The sequence below is a fragment of the Rattus rattus genome, chromosome 8 (genome assembly GCF_011064425.1).
Source record: "Rattus rattus isolate New Zealand chromosome 8, Rrattus_CSIRO_v1, whole genome shotgun sequence".
NCBI classification, from domain to species: Eukaryota; Metazoa; Chordata; class Mammalia; order Rodentia; family Muridae; genus Rattus; species Rattus rattus.
Window position 1 is genome coordinate 54988997 of NC_046161.1, and position 15518 is coordinate 55004514.

A 15518-nucleotide genomic window follows, 5' to 3' on the forward strand; every position below is an offset into this window, starting at 1 on the left:
GTGTGGGGGTAGGTTTGTGGGTGTTAGCTAAGGCAAAAAAATCATGGTGGTTACAAGAATGGACTTAGTGGCCAACTCCCAGGTTTCACTTATGGTTCTGCCAATAATTAAACATGCTTCCTTACCTTCCTGTGCCCAGGTTCCTCATCTTTGATGTAAAGATATTATCACATCTCTTCCATAGCCTTTCAAGAGCTGTAGAGTGTTAACTACTTGGACTAATGTCTGATGCAAATAGTTACCATATTAAGCAAGCCTTGGCCCATATATTTTGCTTCTGAAGCCTGTGTTCAGCCTGTCCTCTCTTCACAAACTCACTTTCAGGCAATATTTTGAATGCTAAAAACCCAGAAGCTCACAGAGACACAGATGTGGTGCTGAGCTGAAGCATGGGGGAAGAACTGGGCAGGCAAGTCAGCAGCATGGACTTGCATGCAAATGTGGAAGTTAGGTCCTGCTTGTTGAAGCTGAAGTTTAGGGAAGTGATCTGATATAATCTTTGATTGCCGTGCCCTCAGCAAGTCAACTGTGATGGCCCATCTGTCTGTCAGTTTGACTAGATCTATAATCAACTAAAATGGTTGCCATTAGGAACTCCTTTAAGAAATGTCCTTGGTCAGATCATTTGAAGCAGTAAGAGCCCACCCTCATTGTAAGTGGCACCTACAGGTGGCAGCTTGGGTGAAAGGAGATGGAAAGTGGAAACATTCTTTCTGCCTGCTTGCCTTTTTTCCTGGAGAGTTCATCTGTCTTATTGCATTTCTTACCCAGTTACAGAACAAACTTCTTTGAGTTTCCAACACGGTCTGAAGACCAGCAACTGTCCAGGAATAGTCTTGGCCTTAAGTGCCAGATTGGGACTGCAGAGACAGCCAACCTTGCAGACTGAGAAACTAGCAGATTCTCAGCCGCTCCGTTGTTGTGAGATGACCATTGTTGAACTACGCAAACCACATCCTATAATCCAATCTAAGAAATCACTTTTTAGTGCCTATTGAGTATCAGTCTGTTCCTTATAGAACCCTGACTAAGACACCAGCCTTCCTGTTGTTGGCAAACCCAAGGCCACTCTTCTTCATAAGTGGTTCAGTAATGAAGCTAGAAACTCCTGCTTAGTGCTGGGTTTCTCTAGAGTAATTGGATCCTAATGGCCCTGCCAGCTCCCTATGGGAAGGATCAACTAGTCACTGACTACCGTGTTTTCTTGATGTGTTCTAGCAGATACTCAGCTAATACCTGTTAATGATAGAGGTGTTGAGTGACTTTAAGGCTCCAGACATTTCAGATCTTCCTCCTGATGCTTTCTGAAGGAAACCCTGCCAATCACAGACCCATTCCTTTTGTGTATGTGCCCATTCTTTTCATTTCCCAGCTCCCCTGGAAAGGTTAGAGTTGAAAGGACCTTGAAAAACCATCCAGTCAGAATGCTTCATTCTGTCGATGAGAAAATGCAGTGAAGTGGTTTCCAACACTCACACAGATGTTTGTTTAGTGACAGACAATATAAGAATTTCCCTTAGCTCATGGACTTAAAAATATTTATGCACAGTTAGATGGATGAGCCATTAAAGGCCCTTGGTGCCAAGTCTGGTGACTTGAGTTCAATCCCCAGGACCCACAAAGAAGATGGAAAGAGCTGACTCCCTCAAGTTGTCTTTGACCCCCACATGCACATTATGTCATATGTGTGTATGTGTGTACACATACAAAAAAGTAATAACTTAAATTAAAAAAATGTTTAACTGCTTCAGGTGACTACCTGCCCTTTGTTTCCTCCAGGTCACGTTCTCAAGCTTAATGTGGTGGTTTGAATATGTTTGGCCCAGGAAGTGACACTATTAGGTGTTGCCTTGTTGGAGTAGATGTGGCCTTGTTAGAGGAAACGTGTCATGGTGGGGGTGGGCTTGGAGACCCTCTTCCTAGCCCCCTAGAAGAGAGTCTTCTGACCGCCTTTGGAACAAAATGTAGAATTTTCAGCTCCTCCAGCCCCACGTCTGCCCGGATGCTGCCATGCTCCCACCTTGATGATAATGGACTGAACCTCTGGACCTGTAAGCTAGCCTGAATTAAATGTTGTCCTTTATAAGAGATGCCTTGATCATGGTGTCTCTTCACAGCAATGGAAGCCCTAACTGAGACAGTCTCCAAGCCTACCCCTACAGTGACACACTTCCTCCAACAAGGCAACACCTCCTAATAGTGCCACTCCCTAGACTAAGCAAATCCAATTACTACTTTCCTCTCCCCTTGTCATAGCCCTCACCTTCCTATTCTACCGTGAAACATTCGGTTAATCATTTTGAGTGTATACGGCATTTTACTTCAGTGATGCAACAGTAGACTATAATTGTGAAATAAAATTGGGTCTCGTAGGGAGGGACCTGGGAAAATGACTCAGCAGATAAAAGGTTTTGCTGCTCTTGCAGAGGCCCCAGGTTGGATTCCTTGGACCCAAGTCCATCGGCCAGCAAATGCCTGAGACTCCCACCTCTGGCCCCCACCAGCATCTGAACATATAGAAAGCAGGTACATTTCCATACACCCAAATAAAATAAATAAGAATATTTTTAATTGAGTCAATTGCAGATGCTAAATTAAATCCAACTTGATAAGATGTTTTTAGCCTGAATGTTTTCTCTCATGGCTTCTGGAATCTCTTTAAGAAAAAAAAATGTCCCCAATTCTCTGTGTTCTACAATTTTAGATCCAAATCACTGTCCCCGGTGGGCAGCAGCTGTCTTAGATCTGCTTGATTAGCCTCTCTTGTTTAAATTTCCTCTTTTATTAAAAAATGCCAGTAATTTTCTCCTTCTTGACATACTTCCTTTTAGGACATGTAAACTTTTGGAAAGCCTAAATTACATCACTACTCTATCTCCAACACCATTCCAGGCTTCCAGATCATGATTTCAGACTCCCCAAACTGGGTGTCTTGGGGAGTTGTTTCCAAATACTCATCTCTTAGGCTCATGCCTCAAACCCATCACGAACATTTTCCATTCATTCAATAAACTGAGAATAAAACAGAAACCTGGTTTTAAAAAAATCACTCCTTACCCTCAAAGATCTTCCAGCATATTGAAAATATAAAAATGAGGGGTTGGAGAGATGGCTCAGTGGTTAAGAGCACTGACTGCTCTTCCAGAGGTCCTGAGTTCAATTCCCAGCAACCACATGGTGGCTCCCAACCATCTGTAATGGGATCTGATGCCCTCTTCTGGTGTGTCTGAAGACAACAACTACAGTGTACTCATATAAATAAATTAAAAGAAAATATAAAAATTAATTTCTAATTAAATTTTTCTAATTAAAATTTGGTTACTGGTAGGAAAAAAATGCAATCCTGGCATGGTGACCCTGAAAAAGTTAAGCAGGACCCATCGGGTCTATTCCTAACAGTCCTGGTGTGAGCTGTAATAGAGCCTGTGACCAGGGAAGCTTCCCGTGACCCCGGAGGGTCACAAAGAACTGGTAAGCAGCTGTGCAGCATCCTGCAGACTTCTACAAATGATAAACTTCAGTTGGGCGCAACCCCTCCCAATCCCATTTGCCCGTGACTCATTCGTTCCAGGCTCCAGGTCCATAAATCAACAGGGAGAGCCACTCTGCTTTCTGTTGGGATCATCTTAGCCTGGTACAGGAAAAAAATCTTGCTTTGACCTCTTCCAAATTTGAAAGAATCTGTCTCCTAGATTTTGTACCAAACTGAAGGAAGTAACCAAACCAAACCTCCCAGTTTCTGAAGTTGGGTGTGAGAAATAGAAACATCTGAGGAGGGGCAGGGACTCCAGAAAGATTCTCCAGGCAGTAAGTTTGTTTTGATTTTTTTTTCTTTTTGCTACAGCTCATTTCTGCCACTTTAGTCATATTTCCTTGTTAACAAAAGAAGCAAAACACATCACATAGGGGAATAAGAAAAAAAACAAAGTTATGTAAATGAAATGGACCTGTTACTTTGATAATTACAGGGAAGAGAAACCCACTTGAATTAGCTCAAGACCAGAAGAATAAAGGAGCAGAGCTACAGTGATTTCATACTTGTGGCTCTCCCCTATCTTGTATGGAACGTCTGAGAGCACCTTTGCGGGTGCAGTAAGCCATGTGTTTGCTACATTGTTACTGAGCCTGAATTGTACCGATTGTAGCGATACTGATCATAGTAGGGGATGAAGCTGCAGTTTGCCGAGCCTCCTCTATGGGTGCTGCCCTCAGTTGCTCACAAGCTCTACATCTACATGGACACATGCCCAGCAGCTGCCTAATTATAGTTGTGTTTACCCTCCAAATTTACAAGAGCCACAGATGAATTCAACTTGGGTCAGGTGTCTGTACACTGTATGATCACCCACCCTCTGAAAGGATGGGATCCTTTGAGAGACGGCCTCTTTAGGGAGGGCAATATGGAAGGATAGGCCTTATGGGTGGAAGACATTATTTCAGGAGATTAGGGATGAAAGAGATGGTTGGCATTTAGAATACAAATATGCTTCTGTCTAGAAACCACCGAGCTCATGTCAGAGTTTTTCTTCAGCGGATATTGTGTGGGAGCAACGGCAGGGGGTATAAAGGTACAGTTGATATACTGTACAGCTAATAACTCTGTGTGTGCATGTGTGTGTGCTCATCTATGTGCACAGGCGCACATGTGTGCACATGCCCACAAAAGCTAGAAAACAGTTGTTTCTCAGGGACTATCCACCTTTTTCTGTTTGAGGTCAGTCTCTCGTTGGCCTGGAACTTGCCAAGCAAACTAGACTGGCAGGTGGTGAGACCTATGGGTCCACCTGCTCCTGCCTCTACAGCACTGGCATTGCAAACACACACCATCGCACCTTGCATTTTAAGACTTATTGTGATTATTAATTATGTATGTGTGTGGTGGGGGTGAATTGTGCGCATGCCTGCAGTGCCTAGGGAGACCAGAAGAGGGTGCCAGACCCTTGAGAGTTGGAGTTACAGGACAGTGTGAACCAAACCACATCCTTGTCCCTGCTGGGTAATATACTCAGAGCCCTGGGAGAGCAATTGGAGACTTTAACAACAGAGCCATCTCTCCAGTCCCACACCTGAATGTTTTCATGGGTTCTGGGGAAAGGCTTCAAATTCTCTAGTTTGAAAGGCAAGTGCTTTAGTTGACTGGGTCATCTCCCTATCCTGTCCTGGGCTCTTCGCTGAGTAAAACACCACAGGCTTTTTATCTTGTCATTAAAATCATTCCCTAGGCACTTTGACAGTGACATAGTATTCCGCTATAGAGGGTTATTGTATATGCACATAATTTCCATATGTCTATCATTTTGTACATAGCCACCTTTGTGCTTTAAGGAATAGTGTGATGCGATGAGTTGGCGTTATCTTTTTTTTTTTTTTTTTTTTCTATTTTTTTTTTTTTTCTTTTTTTTTTTTTTTTTGGTTTTTTTTTTTTCGGAGCTGGGGACCGAACCCAGGGCCTTGCGCTTGCTAGGTAAGCACTCTACCACTGAGCCAAATCCCCAGCCCCTTTTTTTGGGTTCTTATATCACTCGCCCTTCCAATCTTTACTCCACCCTAATCCCTTCCTACCCCCACCAACCCCCCAATACTAGGGAGGAGACAAAGAAGGTTAGAGGGGAAAGGAGGCTGAGACCTCTTTAGGCTACTTCCTGCTGATTAGGGGCTTAGAGTTCCTTGGGGCTGGGCCAATCTTTATTGTCCGATATCTCCAACTTCTTCAAACCCCACCACCACAACAACCAGGAACAGCAGCTGCCACCATCTCCTCCCCCTCCCCGTTTTCCTCCTCCTCCTTCTTCCTTGTCTTCTTCATCGTCCTCTTCATCATCTTCAGAGCCTCTCCTCTCTCCAGGCTCTGGCATTTATACTCTCTCCAGTGTCCCTCCCAGAATTAAACTATCTGCAGCTGGCAAAAATCACGCCCCTCCTAGAGTATGAGACAAATCCTAGTTATCAGCTGTGGACAATATGAAGCAGCCCGCCCCATCCCACCTGGGATTAAAACAAAAACATAGTCATACAACACACCCAGGTGTTTTACAGAAACCAAAGTTCTCACTACAGCAACATAAAGGCAATGGACCCCCCTTTAGAACAGTGGCTCTCAACCTTCCTATTGCTGCAACCCTTTCACACACAGTTCCTCATGTTGTGCTGACCCCAACCATTACGTTGTTTTCGTTGCTACTTCACAACTGTAATTTTGCTACTGGTATGAATCATAATACGAATATCCATGTTTTTTTGATAGTCTTAGGCAACCCCCGTGAAAGGGTCATTCCCCGCCCAAAGGGGTCGCGACCCACAGGTTGAGAACTGCTGCTTTGGTGGGTCTGAGTTTTTAGCCTAGATGATTGCCTTCTAGTTTTACAAATTGGCATATCATCATGGCTTATTATTATTACCCCGATGTATCTTTCCTTTCTGATTATTTCCTTAGAGAGACCTACACTTGGAATTTATTAGGTGGTACCAATACTTACTGACTTCTTTTCCTACAAAGTTAGTGCCCAAATGCAATTCCATCTGTAATGATTAAGTGGAGTCACTGTAATTCCCATTTGGGATTACAAATTTCCAAAGGGAAAAAAATCCATTTAACAAAGCAAAGCAGGGGGCCACACATTATGAGGTGGGAATGTTTTGCCATTCCTCGATTTGGTTGAACAAAGTTTAAAGTGTTTCTGCAAGCATGGTCCCCAGACCAGTAACATCAGCATCACCTCGATCTGGTTGGAAAAGCAGATTCATCGAGCTGTCCTCGGACTTACTAAAACTGAAACTAAGAATGAGGACTAGGGTCTTAGTGTGAGTGTGTGTGTGTGTGTGTGTGTGTGTGTGTGCCAGAAGTTAACCTCAGATATCTTTCCTGTTTTGTGAGACAGTCTCTCAGTTTGGCCTGGAGCTTGCTGACTCAGGTAGGCTGATTGAGCAGGGACCTTGCCTGACTCGCTCTCCCCAGTACTGCTATGATAGGCATGTGCCTCAACAGCCAGACTTTGTTTCGGTGCTGGGGATCAAACTCATGTCCTTATACTTGCAGGACAAGCACTTTGCTGACTGAGCCATCGTTCCTGGGACAAGATTTCAGTTTTAAGAAGCCTCCTGGATTATGTTCAAGTTTGAGAAGAACCTTGCCAAGCCCTCAAAAGTGTTTGCCACGTGCCTTAAAATATCTAAATTCCATTTCCTAGCCCCTGACCATTTATAAGGGGTGGTGTGCCGTAACATAGAGAGGTGCGGCTTGCTGCCCTGGGTGAGTCCCTAGTGCGGATGTGACCAAACTCATGTGATAATGACTCGTGACACTGTTGCCTCTGAAGGTCAGGGTGAAAAATGTCTCTGCATCACTTAGCCCAAATGGGACACTGGAAGGAAATTTTAAGCTAAGTTACACCAGATGTTTCATGGTTATGCAAGAATGCAGAACACAACATGTTTTCCTTGCTGGATAAAAACACGCTGTAAGTTTTCTTTAGCAGTGGGGCTAGGGCTTACAAAATGGAGTAGTCTGACCACTCTTCAAACTGCTTCCGCCCCTCCCTCCCTCCCTCCTAGGGCAAAGGACAATCAAGCCAAAGACAAGGAAGAACACAGTGCCCTCAGTCCGAAGCTGAGACCATCGGCTGCAACATCTGGGCTGTATAAAACAGAGATGACAATGTGAGGCATGAGAGCACGTGCTGCCTCTTCTACTTCAGACTGTTGTGCTCAGGGTGGCTCCAGGAGGCATGCCCACTGCTAGTCTTAAAATAATGCAAATGGTAGCTGCGGTGAAGGAAATTAGGGAGAGAAAAATTATTTCCAGTTCTTTTCAAAGAGCATAGCAGACACCATTGTCTCCTTCCCATGGACTGAATAATGTCCCCACTTCAGAGAAGTTTCACACTTTGTATGATGGCTTCTTCGGAAGGACGGGCCACAGTGTTGTTGGACAGGTGATGGCTGAATGCTGGCTAACATGATTATAAATCTGTGCTGTGCCAATTCCAGCCACACAAGCTGTAGTAAGAGCGGTTAGTCATGCTGATTGGATTAAGAAGAGCCTAGATCAGTGGTTCTCGACCCATGGGTACTGACCCCTCTGGGACTGAATGACCTGTTCACAGGGGTTGCACATTAGATATCCTGCATATCGGTTATTTAAATTATGATTTTTTTCTTTTTTTCGTTTTTATTCATAATCATAAACTTAACTTTGCAATCCAGCTAGACTTGAAGAGGCATGAGGAAAATATGGGACCCAAAGAACTTCAGTGAGAGCAGATGGGGTGGGGGTGCTCTCCTGAGCTACAGAAGGAATGGTTTGATGGGTAAAATGCCTGCAAGTCAAAAGAAATTAGGGTTGTCCACAGCAGGAAACTGTGGCCTTCTCCCTTGTCTTGCCCTTCCTGGACCCAAAACGCTCCACGGCTTCCGCGATGATCATGTCTTCTTTCACCTTCCCAAAGACCACATACTTGTCATCCAGGATTTGTCATGGACAAAATGCCAGGACCTGTGTTCTTCAGGATGAAGTTCTCACCCTCAAATTTCATCATGGCCTGTGACGTCACCACCCTGGCACACGAATCCTGGAATAATTCTGTGAAAGGAGCCCTTATAGCCAAATCCCTTCTCTCCAGTGCTCAGAGCATGAAAGTTTTCTGCTGTCTTTGGAACTCTGTCTGCAAACAGCTGGAAGGAGACATGGCCCAAGGGCTTGCCATCGCCATGATGTCAAAGTACACAACGGGGTTGACCATGTCTGCAGCAAGTGGCAAAAAGTGACAGCGTCATCTGACTACGTTATGATTTTTAACAGTATCAGAAGTACAGTTATGAAGTAACAATGAAAATAATTTTATGGTTGGGGGGGTCACTACAACATGAGGAAATGTATTAAAGGGTCATAGCACTAGGAAGGTTGAGAACCGCTGGCTTAGATTAATAAAGCACACATCAGGGTATGTGTGTGTAAGGACATTTTCAGAGAGAATTAAAACAGAGAAGATGGGTCCTGAATGACTGAATGAGGGTGGCACCATCCAGTAGTCTGGAGGGCCAAATAGAATGGAGGAGGAAGGAGAGGAGGAAGGGGGAGGGGATGGGGAGGAGGGGGAGACCCAGCAGTGTAAACATTCTCATTCTCTCACTGTCTTGAGTGCTCATTCCTACTCCAATCCCTGGCAGCTGAGGTGGGCTACTGAGCTCTGCCTCACCCTCCTGCCATGATGGACTAGATCCTTAAAAACCACAACCCAAACAAGCTTTTCCTCTCTCGCAATGTGTTGTTCAGATGCTTTGTTACAGACAAAGACTAACACCAGGTGACACTCTGATTCACAGAGCTTCAGTTTCCTAACAGGATCTCACTGGGACAGCTGCAGGAGGGACTAAAGGAGGCCACATTTAATGGTCATTCCTGTCTTCTCCCTAGCAGTGCTTCCGTGTCCTTTCAGTACCTCAATCTCCTACCAGTGGGGGTGGGACACAAAACCACCACACTGATGTTCAGAAAGATCAAACAAATCCCATCATGCCTTGGGACATTCCTCCACAGTGAGGAAACATTTGTCTAAGTATTCTTGTCTTACTTTGATATCTCATGATGTTCCTCACAGCCTCGCTCATGGAGAGTGAAAATAAGGATTCCCTTCATAAAGTCAGGCCTGTGTGTCTGGATCTGTATCCCAGATAGACCTTTCCTGGAGACTGGAGAAAGAAAAAAAGAGCAGACTCTGAGGTGAAGTAGCAGGTGCTTGGTTCTTCAAAATGCTAGCCTAGATCGGTCACCAGCAGAATTCTTTACAACAAAGTAACTAGCACCTCCTTAAGTCTACTGACAAATCCCAGCCCAGGTTTCCTGCAGGTCTGACTTGACCTTGAATTGACCTGTTCAGACCTACTCCACTATCCTTCCCAACCTAAACTTCTCATCCTCTCAGAGACCAGTCATTGAATGAACCTGAGGGAAGTGAAGAGGTAGTTACTCTTTTGAGTCTGTCGTCATAGATTTTCTGGCCTTCCCACGGACCCTTCTCACGTTGTGGTGTTATAATCTGTTCTGATTAACTTTGACCATCAACTTGGCACAACCTAGAAAAATCTACCGAGAGAATTTCATTTGAAAAATTGCCTAGGTCAGATTGGCCTGCACACAACTCTGGTGGTGGGGTGTTCTTGTTCATTAACTTAATGCAGGACCAATCTAGCCCTGTGTGGGAGGCACCATTCCTTACGCCCAATGTGGGAAGTACCATTCCCTAAGTCCTGGGGTGTATATGGAAGCTACTTGAACAGAAGCCTGCCTGCCAGCCAACAGGTAATATCCTCAGTCAGTCCTGATGCACTTCTTCAGCTTTGAAGCGAGTTCCTTGGCCAAAGGCAATACTCAGGAATAGCAAGTAAGCTTGCTTTCAATTTTTTGCCTTGAGTTTCTGCCTTGCCTTCCCTCAATGACAGGCTGCAACCTGGTGTTGTTAACTGAGATAAACTCTTTAATCTCCTGGATTGCTGTTGGCCAGGGCATTTGTGACAGCATCAGGAGTGAAACTAAAATACCAGCTAGGCTCCTAAGCACCACCCACCACGGATCTATGGTCATCCCCTTATAAGTGCTCAAGTTTAATTAATCATCTCTTGGTTACTTCCTCTACTGGTCCCTCCCTCTCTGCTGGACAACAGCCTGTCCCCTGAGCATCTCTGATATTTCCTTGGGCACAGTTGTGTCCACAGATATCACAGCTAATGAGGAGCCCGGGAGATGCCCAAGCCGTGTGACAGTGTTCCGTGCATGAGCTGAGAGTGCTCCTCCATGTATAAGCCCAATCACTGGAGTTCCAAAGTCATTCGCTTTCTGTTGAGTAAGCTCGTAAAGGTTCTAGAGAAACAACACTTTCCATCTGATGTAGTCTCCTTGGTTTGCAGTGGGACGCAGATCTATAACTGCTGGTTGCAAGTGACAAGGGCCAGGTCTGGGCCCTCAGGCAAACAAGCACATGTCAGACACTGATCCGAGCCCCACTCATTCATCCTTTCTGACAGTGGAGGCTTTGTTAGTGACTCAGGCTTGTGGTGCCTGGCTCCCACAGCCCTAGGATGAGTAGTCAGTGTCTTCTGTGCAGTTTTCAGATCTGCTTATCAGTTCCTGGAGATGCCAGATTCACGTAGTTCTTAGCAGAGGTCACCATGTGGATTCCTCCTGGGACTTGCAATTTGGGGTTGTTTCTACTGCACCAGAATACTTGAAGACTGTCATCATCATCACCACCACCACCACCACCATCATCATCATCATCATCATCATCATCACCATCATCATCATCTACATTTTAAAAATGTGTGTGTGTGTGTGTGTGTGTGTGTGTGTGTGTGCGCGCGCGCGTGTGTGTGTGTAAACATGACACAGCAGGTCTGTGGAAGTCAGAGGATAACCCGTGGGAGTTGGTCCACTTTATCTACCACAGGGCTCCCAGGGATCTAGCCCAAATCTTCAGGCTTTGAAGCAAGTGCCTTTACCTGCTGAGCCATCCCATCAGCCTGGGGATTGGACTTTTATCTGCTCTTGTGATTTTTCAAAGGTGACATAATATATGAGAAATTCATTCTGGAACTTCCCAGTGTCTCCGTAAACTCTAAGACAACCCTGGGCTTGAATTAATTCTAGTTAGTTGCATCTTGAAGTGTGGAGGACCAATAGCTAAACCCTGGTGTGGAGAATATTGGAGCAGAAAAAGCCCTAGCACAGATGTTCCTACTTCATTTGCAGATGGAATCACTTGGAGAATTTGAAAACTGCACAGGAAGACACTGACTATTCATTCTAGGGTTGTGGGAGCCAGGCACCACAAGCCTGAGCCACCAACAAAACTACAGGCAAAGTTTGAATACGTGCTCTGACTAAAACAGTGCAGTTGTATGATGTGCAAAATTGCTTTTCTCAATGCTTTGGACAAAATACTCAACAGCATGACTTGATAGAGAAAGAACTTATCTTGGTTCGTGGTTGGAAGGGACATAGTCTGTCTGCTGACAAGGCGAGGCTGCATGCATGAGTCAATGCCAGGACAGCCACCGACAAGGTAGTCAAGAAACACAGGGGCTTCCTATGACCCTTGACCTCACCTCCAGAAATCCACTTCCTCCAGTTAGGCTCTACCTGGAAAATATCCCACAACCTCCCCAAACAGTGCAAACAGCTGGGGATAGTGTTTTTAAACACTTAATCATATGGTGGACATTTTATGTGTAAACCATAATACATACACCAAGAAAATCCCATGCTCTAGTAGCCATATGGTATTTTTATTTTCACACTCAGCAAAGGAGGTTATACTTGTGACAGGGCACATATGCAGGTCAGAGGTCAATTTGCAGGGTCAGTTCTCTCCTTCCAACTTGTAGGTTTTGGGGATTCCAGCCCAGGTTGTCATCAGGTTTGACAGCTGACACTTTACCAGCCAAGCCATCTCACTGGACCCAATGTGTTATATTTTTAAATGATGGGACCCAAACTTGGGACAATGTTACTTTTTTGGGAGGACTCCTCAAACTTAAAAGAATGGGTGACAGTGACCAGAGGCCTTTTCATACTTTGGACATGCAGTAAGTAGTTATATTGATAAATTTCTTAAATTCTGATTCTAGAAATTGGAAAGCCGATATCTAATTTGTTGAACAGCTCTTATATACTGGGGAATATCACTGAACTTTAGTATTAATAGAATATCTTAGTGTTGGAATTAATACTAGGTGTTGGTTAAGATATAATTTAAACTGTTATAAGAAAGAGATCTCAAAATATAGTGAATTAAGTAGGGTATGAATTTCATCATGGTTCTGATTACAACACATGAGCATGCCCACAGCTCCCTCTTAGCTCAAGGGGCTTCCATCTCTGGTCCTGACGTGGCTGCTGTAGCAATAGGTAGGGGGAAATATTTTGGGAAATATATTCACAGTTCCATGGAGGGCTGACAAAAGAATACATTTTTTTTTACCATAAGTTAGTCAGGTGGTTGTACCAAGACACAAAGCAGTTGAAGGAATATAGTATAATTGCTAATTAGTTGGTCATGTATCCATCTAAAACTGGAGTGGGGCATAATCAAATAAAGGGGACTAGATGCTGAGTGACAGTTGACATTAGAACTGCTGAGACTAATGGCTTTGAGGGCCCGGCCCTAACAAGATAGGTATCTGCATCAACCCCTCAGGGCTCCAGGAGCATCTTAGAGGAGGGAGTGAAGAGGATACAAGAACCAGAGACTGGGGAAGAGAGCTTCGGAATGCTGTGTCCTGGACATGCTATACCATTACATTCTGGAACCCCCAGCAGCTATGGCTACCTTCACAATGCTCACACAAAGGTCAAACCAACAGAGTCAGTCAGTCAACATTCCAGCAGCTGGACTCATTCTGTGTGTGTGTGTGTGTGTGTGTGTGTGTGTGTGTGAGAGAGAGAGAGAGAGAGAGAGAGAGAGAGAGAGAGAGAGAGAGAGAAAGAGAGAGAGAGACAGAGAGAGAGAGAGAGAGAGAGAGAGAGAGAGAGGATGCATGTTGGAGGTGTCTGAGGGGAGTAGAACAGGAGATTTGAATGCCATCAAGATACATCGTACGCATCTATGAAATTGACAAAGAATAAATAAAATATATTCTAAAGCAAATATAAAAAACTCACACCTATTTTTAAGTATCTTAGTTCTTATTGAAGTTGGGAGTGAACTACAGGAAGGTGCTGGGTGCTGGCCCAGAGAAATCTTTCATTTTGCCAGTGAGTTTGGGATTTGGTTGGCTCTGAAAGGTTGACTCAGCTTGTAAGAGTTTGAAGTTTAACCCAAAACAGAACAAAGCAGAGGAGTAAATGTCTTGATTTACAGAGGAGGGGGATGCAGATGAAGCAATGGGAACGTTTGTGCCCCTCATTCCAAAGACGATCTTCTTGGTATAGCTATATTTAGAAAGCCATGCCTACTACCACGGGCTAAGCATGCACTTGGGTTGGGTTGTAGACTAGACATTTTCCACAAATGACAGAATTTTAATCTGTGTGGCCAACTCCATCTGACAAGGATCATTCGAGCCACTTCATAGGCAAGAAAACTGTTTATCAGAGAGGTGATGGAGTTAAGAATCCTGAGTCAGGCCTGTTCGATGTCGTGTGTTAATACACTGCTGCTCCCGAGTGAGATCTTAAAGTAAGCTCCAGGAACTGGGCAGGTAGCTCTGTTGATAAAAATGCTTGGTGCACAGCCATGAGAACCTTTGTTCAGTTCCCCCTGGATGCCTGCGTTAAAGCTCAACTTCGGTGTCTTATGCTTATAATCCTAGCACTGCCCAGGCAGAGACAGGGAGACCCTGGGGGCTTCTAGCCAGCCAGCCTAGTTCTATTGGTAAGCCCTCAGCCAACGAGATATTCTGCCTCAGAACAAACTAACAAATAACAAACAAATAGAAAACAAGATGAACAGCTCCTGAGGAACAACATCCAAGGTAATCTGAAGCCTCTACACACATGTGCACATGTCCACATAAGCATGTACACATATACACAAATAATAATAAAGCCACATTTCAAGGCATTCTTGGAAACACCTTTACTGGACGTCTGTTACGGAACATTCTGTAGTCAATGCATTCTTTTTTTTTTTTTTTTTTTTTTTTGAGCTGGGGACCAACCCAGGGCCTTGCACTTGCAAGCGCTCTACCACTGAGCCAAATCCCCAACCCCAGTCAATGCATTCTTAGTACTACAGTCTACCCTCTCCCTGTAGTCAATGCATTCTTAGCACTATAGTCTACCAATGCATTCTTAGTACTACAGTCTGCCCTCTCCAGTATTCACTCATTACGCCTGTCATTTTCTGAGTGTGGTTTAGGTCTTGTATCTATGTGCCTAAACAAATGATAAATCAAGTTCATAAGCACATCTTCAGACCTCAGGATGAGTTCTCTTTAATGCCTAGCCATGCCAGTTTTGCTGCATTTATGTCTTATTCTTTGGTTTACAGCTCTCCTGTCAGCTACCATTAAAATACTTCTAACTGATTGAAAAACAATAGGCTTTCATGGACTGGGAAGGTCTTTGCACGGCTGAATTTTGGCTTCAACCTAACCTCAATCTATCATGGTACCCCACTTGCCTCTTCTGTGTCATCCAAGGAGCTAATGAAAAGGCTATTTCCCACTCTGAGTTTGTTACTAAAACAAGCTCCTAAGATAAACACTCCTCCATTGCTGGTAGAAGTGCATACTTGTACAGACATTATGAAAATCAATATGTGTAGTTCCTCAGAAAATTGGCAATCAATCTTCCTCAAGACCCAGCTATACAACTCTTGGGCATATATCCAAAGGACACTCCTTCCTACCATGGACACTTGCTAAACTATGTTCATAGCAGCTTTATTCATGATAACCAGAAACTGAAAATAACCTAGACAAACCTCAAGCAGAGAATGGACAAAGAAAATGTCATCTATACAATAAAGGACTACTCAGCTGTAATAATGACATCATGAAATTTGCAGGCAAATGGATGGAAC

The 15518-nt window shown here is 44.3% G+C and overlaps 1 pseudogene; it reads right to left on the bottom strand.

Moving 5' to 3' along the window:
* Window positions 1-8332: 8332 nt before the first annotated feature.
* Window positions 8333-8738, bottom strand: LOC116908190 (annotated as a pseudogene).
* Between the last annotated feature and the right edge of the window lie 6780 nt (window positions 8739-15518).